The sequence below is a fragment of the Cannabis sativa genome, chromosome X, assembly GCF_029168945.1.
Source record: "Cannabis sativa cultivar Pink pepper isolate KNU-18-1 chromosome X, ASM2916894v1, whole genome shotgun sequence".
NCBI lineage: Eukaryota > Viridiplantae > Streptophyta > Magnoliopsida > Rosales > Cannabaceae > Cannabis > Cannabis sativa.
Window position 1 is genome coordinate 40,655,483 of NC_083610.1, and position 7,733 is coordinate 40,663,215.

At 37.4% G+C, this 7,733-nt stretch overlaps 1 non-coding gene across 1 annotated transcript; it reads left to right on the plus strand.

Annotated features, from left to right (window-relative positions):
- Window positions 1-837: 837 nt before the first annotated feature.
- On the plus strand, window positions 838-944 carry LOC115703259 (small nucleolar RNA R71). The gene has a single exon (XR_004009037.1). It is a non-coding gene; the product is annotated as a small nucleolar RNA R71 (small nucleolar RNA).
- The last annotated feature ends 6,789 nt before the right edge of the window (window positions 945-7,733 follow it).

Here is a 7,733-nt window from a genome sequence, read left to right on the forward strand (position 1 = left end):
TCCTAAATATTTCAAGAAATTTTGAAAACTGCTTGTCGAGGTTGTTCTTGCGGAGTCTTTAAGGGTAAGGAATTTCAATTTGGTGATCTATGCTGATCGGAGGTGAAACTTCTTTCGGTGCAAGACTTTCAGTAGTCTTCTTTTCCTTTGGTGCTTGTGTCTGTGCCCGTTGATCCTGAACCACATCTTCAACTGGTTGATTGCCACTAGGTTCCTCATAACTCTCTCCACTCCTCAAGGAAATTGCTTGACATTGCTCTTTTCCCCTTGCCTCACTAGTGCTAGGTGAATTCCCTTGAGTACGGTTGCCCATTTCAGCTGTCAACTATCCCATTTGAGTCAGCTTGGATATTTAAGCCTCCACTAGGACTTTGTTGTTGCAGTTGTTGTTGGTTTTGTTGGGGCTGATTTCTCTGTTGGTAGAATCCCTATTGGTTGTGCCCATAATTATTGTTTTGAGAATAGTTCCCAATGGCTTTTGCTTGATCCATTGGCAAAGTGTTCACATCCACCGGGCATGTGTCATATGTGTGAGGGCCCCCTCATAGCTCACAAGTAACTTGAGCCTGTTTCACCTGAGCAGTCATCAACTTCGTCAGAGCCTCCACTTGGGCTATCAACTTGGTAATGGTGTCTACCTCGTGCATACCAGCAACTTTCTTCGTTTGGCTTCTTTCAGTTGGCCATTATTGGTTGTTCATAGCCATTTCTTCGAGCAGATCATAGGCCTCGTTTGCACTTTTCCTCATAAATGCCCCACCTGCTGCGACATCTATAAGTGTTCTAGTATTACCAACCAACCCGTTGTAGAAATTATGAACCAACATCCACTTTTCGATCCCATGATGTGGACATTTTCTGATGAGATCCTTGAACCTCTCCCAAGCCTCATAGAGAGATTCATTGTCTAGTTGACAAAAATTATTAATTTCTCCTCGCAGCTTGGCAGCTTTTGCTGGAGGAAATAACTTAGACAAGAACTTTGTTGCCAAATCAGTCCATGTAGCAATGGAGTTGGGTCGTAAGGAGATCAACCAACTCTTAGCTCGCTCTCTCAGCGAGAATGGGAAAAGTCTCAAGCGGATGGCATCATCACTAACTCCATTGACTTTGAAAGTTTGACATAACTCCATGAAATTTAACAAGTGCAGATTGGGGTCTTCAGAGGGCAGTCCACCGAACTGAACTGAGGATTGCACCATTTGGAGTATGGTTGGCTTTATCTCAAAGTTGTTTACATCTACGATGGGTGGTCTTATGCAAGACTGGACCCCCGTAAGAGTTGGAAGAATGTAGTCTCTAAGACTGCGGCCATTAGCTTGATCTTCAATGGCACCTCCATTATTACCGTTGTTACCTCCATTGTTACCGCCATTAGCATTCTCAGCCATGATTTCTTGTGTTTAAGAAGTAGCTGAAACTCTTTCTTGCCTCTTGTTTCTTCAGTTTCTTCTACAAGTCTTCTCAATTTCAAGAATAACCGGTAGTATTACACTTTGTCCTTGACCTTGCATGCACCCCCAATGCCTGAAATAAGACAATCTTAATGAAACAGATTAGCAATAAGCAAGAAAAATTAACCAAAGTAGAATTTAATCTAATTTTTGTAATATCAATTTTTAAACAATTTCCCGGCAACGACGCCAAAAATTTGTTACGAAAATTATGAACAATACGCAAGTGCACGTAATCAAGTAGTAAACTCCCACGAGTGAGGTCGAACCACAGGGAATTGAACTGAATACCACTAAATTGGACTTATGATTCTATTTGGTAGACAAATAATTTTGATAGATTTTGAAATAAAGAAAAAACAAGAACATTAAAGAAAGCAATAAAAGTGTTTAATCAAGGATGAGAAATTAGGGAATAGAATCCCGTCGATTTAATTACCGAGCTGTTAATGCTAATTACTATTCTCTTTCTCAATGTGAATGACAGATTATAAAAATAAACCTAACTCTTTTCAGATCTTTTAGGTCCTAAATCACATGTTATCTAATCATCTCTGAGATAGATTAACATATAATCAGCATTAAGCAATAATCTAAATGTAACAAAGGCTATGCAAATACTTTCGTTTCACATCAAAACCTGCTTTATCCAATTTTAGCATTCCCAATTCTCACTTTTCAAATTTTGAATTAGGATCATAGAACATGTAGAAGGTGATCAATCTTAAACATGTAATTAAACACAAATATGGATAAATTCACAATCAAGAAAGGAGAAATAGCAATTATCATTAATCAAAAGTAATTTCAATCAACATTCATCATCTCCCTAAACAAGAGTTTAGTTCATAAAATCCATAATAACATCCATAATCAAAACTAAAACAAAAATTAACATAGAAATTAAGAGTTTAAGAAAGAACTAGTTGGTGATTGCATTCCGGATCGCCACCATTGCTTCCTCTGCCTCCTTCTTTCACTTTTAGATCCAATTTCTGCCTCCTTTCCTTCTAAAACACGAGCCCCTTAAATAGAAATTAGGGTTGCTACCTTTGAAAAAGTCAAAAACTGCCCAAAAATCTCATTTTTCGCCCCTAGTCGCGACTACATAAAGTCTAGTCGCGACTATAGGCAAAATACAAAAAATATGCTCGCTTCCTGGCTCCTAGTCGCGACCATGAAAAAGGGTCGCGACCATGGAAAGTGGTGGTCGCGACTACTGAAGCAAAATTTGACAGCTTCAGCATTTTTCATTAAAATGTTTATAACTTTCACATACAAACTCCAAATGAGTTGATTCAAGATGCGTTGGAAAGAAGAAAAAAGAAATCTAAAACTTTTATGTTTTGACTTTTTTCAAAATCTGATTAGAACATAGTCAAATTTAAGCTTGAAGTTTCAGCTTTATTTTCTTGCAGAATTTTCTCTATTCTATAGATTGTTGTTTTCCGAAATTTGATCAATTTATACATTCCAAGTATGAAACCTGAAACCAAAGAAATAAGCGTAATTCTATTCCAAATATAATAATAAAGAAGGAAAACAACTATAAAAAGTGACCCAAAACGTAGGCTAAAAATAGCCTAACACTGGTTCCCCTTTATGGCTCTTCTTAAGTCTTGTTTGTTCCCCAAAAATAGTTGAATCTTAATCTTTATTAAAAAATAGAGAAGATGCTTGGAAGATTTCTCGGAAAACATCATCGAAATGGACCTAGGTTGACAAAATGTCAACCTGGGCGCTGGGTTTTGGCAACCAAGAAGTGTTGTTTCTTTCCAGAAAGTACCTATTTTCCCATTTTTGATGAAGACACAAGTAACTTTTAAAGGTTGGATTGCTAATCTAATACTTGGAAGACACCCAGATTGATAAATTGTCAACTTGGGTGCTGGGTGCCCGGGTACTGAGTGCTAAAAAATGATCTTTCTCTGAACCTAATTCTGATGCCTCAAATATGTCTGTGGTATGTCTAGTTCATGTCCGAACTCAATGTTTGACTCATTTGTACAAAGACAGTCTCAGAAACTAAAATCCTATTAAGGATGTCAACCTCAGCGCTGGGTGAAACCCTAGATTCCTATGTTGACTTTTGGGGTGCAAGTTCATGTAATTTCACCTCACAAGGCCTGGATTTGATTGCTGCATTGTCCTCGCGATACAAAATACTGCAAGATAGTGAGTTGGAGACAAGTTATAGAAGTCTAAACTTCCATCTTGGAGTTCCCGAAGTCAACTTGGACGCAGGGCTTGGGACCCCTCCCAGGTCGACTACTATGACTTAGGTCTACTTAACTCCATGACATCACCTTTCTTGCTACTTGTCAAATATTTATGTCTGCGTCTCCAGAAAAAGTTTTTGGGTTAACATTTTCCCCCAAGTCAACTTTACACTTGTGTGGAGTTGACTTGATGACGTGAACCGAGTCTGTTTCTCTTGAAACTACCAGATGGTCATCAATTTTGACAATCTTGGATAATTGTTTCTATTCTTCAAGCATTCCCAATAGAATTAGGACCTTGAAATTAAGTAACAAAGAAAAAGAGAAAAGACTTATCATTTTTTTACTTATCTTTTATTTTTTTTCTTTGAAAATTGAAATTTTTATGTATTTCTTATGGCATTAGGATTAATTGGATTTGAATCCTAATCCTATTCATATGTGCCATTCAAAAATTAGAGAGAAAAAAAAGAAGAATAAAGATCTTTGACTTTTGTTTATCATTTATCTTTTTTATTTAAAACTCTAATTTTTTCTTAATTTAAGTAGCATTAGGAATTGATGTTACCTTTTAAATTCAAAATCATATTCCTATTTTACTACGAATTTCAAATTTAAAGCTTAAAGGAGAAGGAAAAATATATATTTTTATCTTTTTCTTATCATGTACCTTTTGCTTTAAGGCTTTGAATTCAAAAGACTCCTACTTGCTCTAGAATTAGGAGATTGAACTCACTTATAAATAAAAGAGCTTTCCATCAAATTTCTCACACTTCCAATTTACATCACCCGCGCACAAGCCTTTAGAAAAGCCTTAGAATTTTATCTTCATCAAGCTTTCAAGCACTCTTAATCATTCAAGGTAGGAATTTTTTTCCCATGCCGTTTTTTAATTTTTTTATTGAGAAATTTTCTTCTACTCTCCTTTGTTAAGCTTACTTCAAGAATTATCAAACTCCCAAAAACCCTTAAATTTTTCCCAAGGCCTCCAAAAGTCCAAAACACTATCCTTGTGAATTGAAAATTTCTTCTTTTAAAATTGCTTAAACTTCTCCTTTTCAAAACTCAATAAAACTTTTCTTGAGTTGTAAGCAACTTTAAATTTTGGAGTTTCTATGGCTAGGATGAAGAGAAGTAGAAGATTTCTTGATAAATATGGTCTTCATGTGGCTCAGTTTATTAGAGCTAAGTTGACTATGCCCAAGTCTAAAAACTTAGACAAGGCCCGTGGTGGGAAGGTAAGGACCTTCTTGATCATTGCTCTTGGGTGGTGTTACACGTGTGAGCACTCTCTACTAATCCAAGAATTCATGGGGTGGTCGTATTGAACTCATTAATGAAATAACCAGAGTTAACTCAACACCAACCCTACAAGCTTTACTCAGTGCTTGAGAGTACCGTTAGGTTTGTGAGCTGTAATTGATTAATTTTAATAAATTACCAAAAAAAAAAACTTTGTTCAACATTTTTACTCCTTATATTAAATATAATTACATTACTGTGAGCTAAGCTGAAAGAAAAAAGAACAGTTAAAGTAATAGTTGCATACTTCTTTCTTCATCCAAGCTTAGCTTAAGTGATCATCGCTATACTAATGTCATGTTTAACTTTTTAGTATAGGAGCCATACCTTAGTGATGGACCTCTTAACTTAGAGACAATTTTATTGCTTCCCTTCAGTTTAAGAGGCGATTGATTTACTTGCACAAGGTAAAGTGAATCTCACTATGAAGTGAGCTGTTTTGAGGACAATTGCTTTTATTGGTAGTACCGCTGTAGATGCACCCCATTCCAATACCTTGGTACTGGTACTAGATTCAAGTTATAGTCATAGCGTGCCAACTTGTATGTCCCAGGTTCAAGTGCTTCAGTGACGACATATTGTCCTTTCCAATTTGGCCAAAGTACCCCTGCTGATGCGTCTTTTGTGTTTAGGAATACTCATCGTAACACCATATCTCTAAGCTTAAATTTTCTATCTTTAACCTTGGAGTTGTGGTGTTTTACAACTCCTTACTGATACGCCTCCTTTCTAAGCTCAGACCTTTCTTTAATCTCTTTAATTCCATTTAAAGACTAGGCTAGCGATTGATGGTTAGCTTGTTGGTCGTATGTCAGTCTTTGATGTGATGGTGGTGTGAGCTCTACGAGTATCATGGCTTCCTACCCGTAGTTTAGAGCGAAGGGAGTATGACCTATAGCTATTTTGTTGTTGTGTGATAAGCCCATAGTATACTTCGAGTAGTTCTTCAGGCCAATTCTTGTTAGATTGCTCTAGGCATTTCTTTAACATATGTTTAAGAGTTTGTTTGACTGCTTTCACTTGTCTGTTTGCTTGTGGATAAGCAACTGCTAAAAAAATCTTGATGATTCCATGTTTGTTGAAAAAATTAGTAAAGAGATCTTTGTTAAACTATGTTCCATTGTTTGACATTATCTTCTGTGGGAGTCAATAGCAGCAAATGATATTCTTGACCACGAAATCAAGAACTTTATTTGACATGATAGTGGCTAAGGGCTCTGCCCCGGCCCATTTGGTGAAGTAATCTACCGCCACTACTGCATATCGAACTCCACCTTTCCCCTTAGGTATTGAACCCATGAGGTCAATTCCCCAGATAGCAAATGGCTAGGGTGTTTGCATATTCTTGAGTTTGTTTGGGGAAACCCTAGGTATTTTAGAGAACCTCTGGCACTAGTCACATTTTTTGATATAGTCCATTGAGTTTGCTGTCATTATTGGCTAAAAGTACCCTTGTCTCAATATCTTCTTTCAGAGGCTTTGGCCCCCAGCATGGTTGTCACAAAATCCTCATGTACTTCGACCATGAGGATTTTGGCTTCTTCTTTTGTGACACACCTCAGAAGTGGCATTGGAAAGTTTCTTTTGTACATTACTCTGTCCATGATGATGAAGGAAGTTGCTTTTCTCATCAAACTCTTAGCTTCGTTCTCGTCAGTTGGAAGAATACCTTGTTCTACATACTGTGCAATTAGGGTCATCTATGATGGAGTGTTGTCAATAAGCTCCAAGTCTTTATTAATGTTCCCTTTGCCTAGGTATTTAATGGGAACTACATTAAGAGTATCAGAATCTATTGTACTAGCTAGTTTAGCTAGTGAGTTTGCATTTGCATTTTGTTCACGCGGTACTTGTTGGATGGAGTTGTGCTTGAGCTGGGTTCATAAGTCTTTAGCTTTGCTTAAGTATGAAATCATGTGTCACCCTTAGGCATTAACAACTAATTGTGAATCATTGTAGATCTCAAGTGATTCAGCTTTGATTGTTAGTGCTAATCGTAGTCCTACTAGGAGTGCCTCATACTATGCTTTGCTGTTTGTTGCAGTGAACTCAGATTACAATGCATTGTGAGTTCAAAATCCCTCTGGAGTAACTATGATGAGTCCAACACTAGAACTTTGCTCATTGGAGGATCCATCTACAAAGAGTTTATAGGGATGTCCAGTGTCCTCCTGAGCTACAGTCTCAAGTGTGTGGACTTGATCTTCACAAATCATGGGATTGTCTTCTTCAAGGCCAATACATTCGGCAATGAAGTCTACTAGTGCTTGCCCTTTAGTTATTGTTCGAGGGTGGTAGGGAATTTCAAACTGACCCAATTCAACTACCTAATTGAGTAGGTGCCCTGATGCTTCTGACTTCATCAGAACTTGCCTAAGTGGTTGTCAATTAACACATTGATTATGTGAGCTTAGAAGTAAGGCCTTAATTTTCAGAGGCCAATACCAAGTAGTAGACTAGGTTCTAAATGAGGGGATACCTCAACTCAGCCCTAATGAGACGCTTATTGATGTAGTAGACTGGGTGTTGTATCCCTTCTTCCTCATGCACCAGAGCATCACTGACTACATGCTCGGTGATGGCCACGTACATGAATAGTTCTTCACCATCTATTGGTTTGGATAGGATGGATGGCCTAGCTAGATGATGTTTGAGATCTTAGAAGGCTTGCTCACATTTATTAGTCCATTCAAACCCCTTGTTGCTTCCTTTAAGTAAATTAAAGAAGGAACACACTTGTCGGTTGACTTGGAGAGGA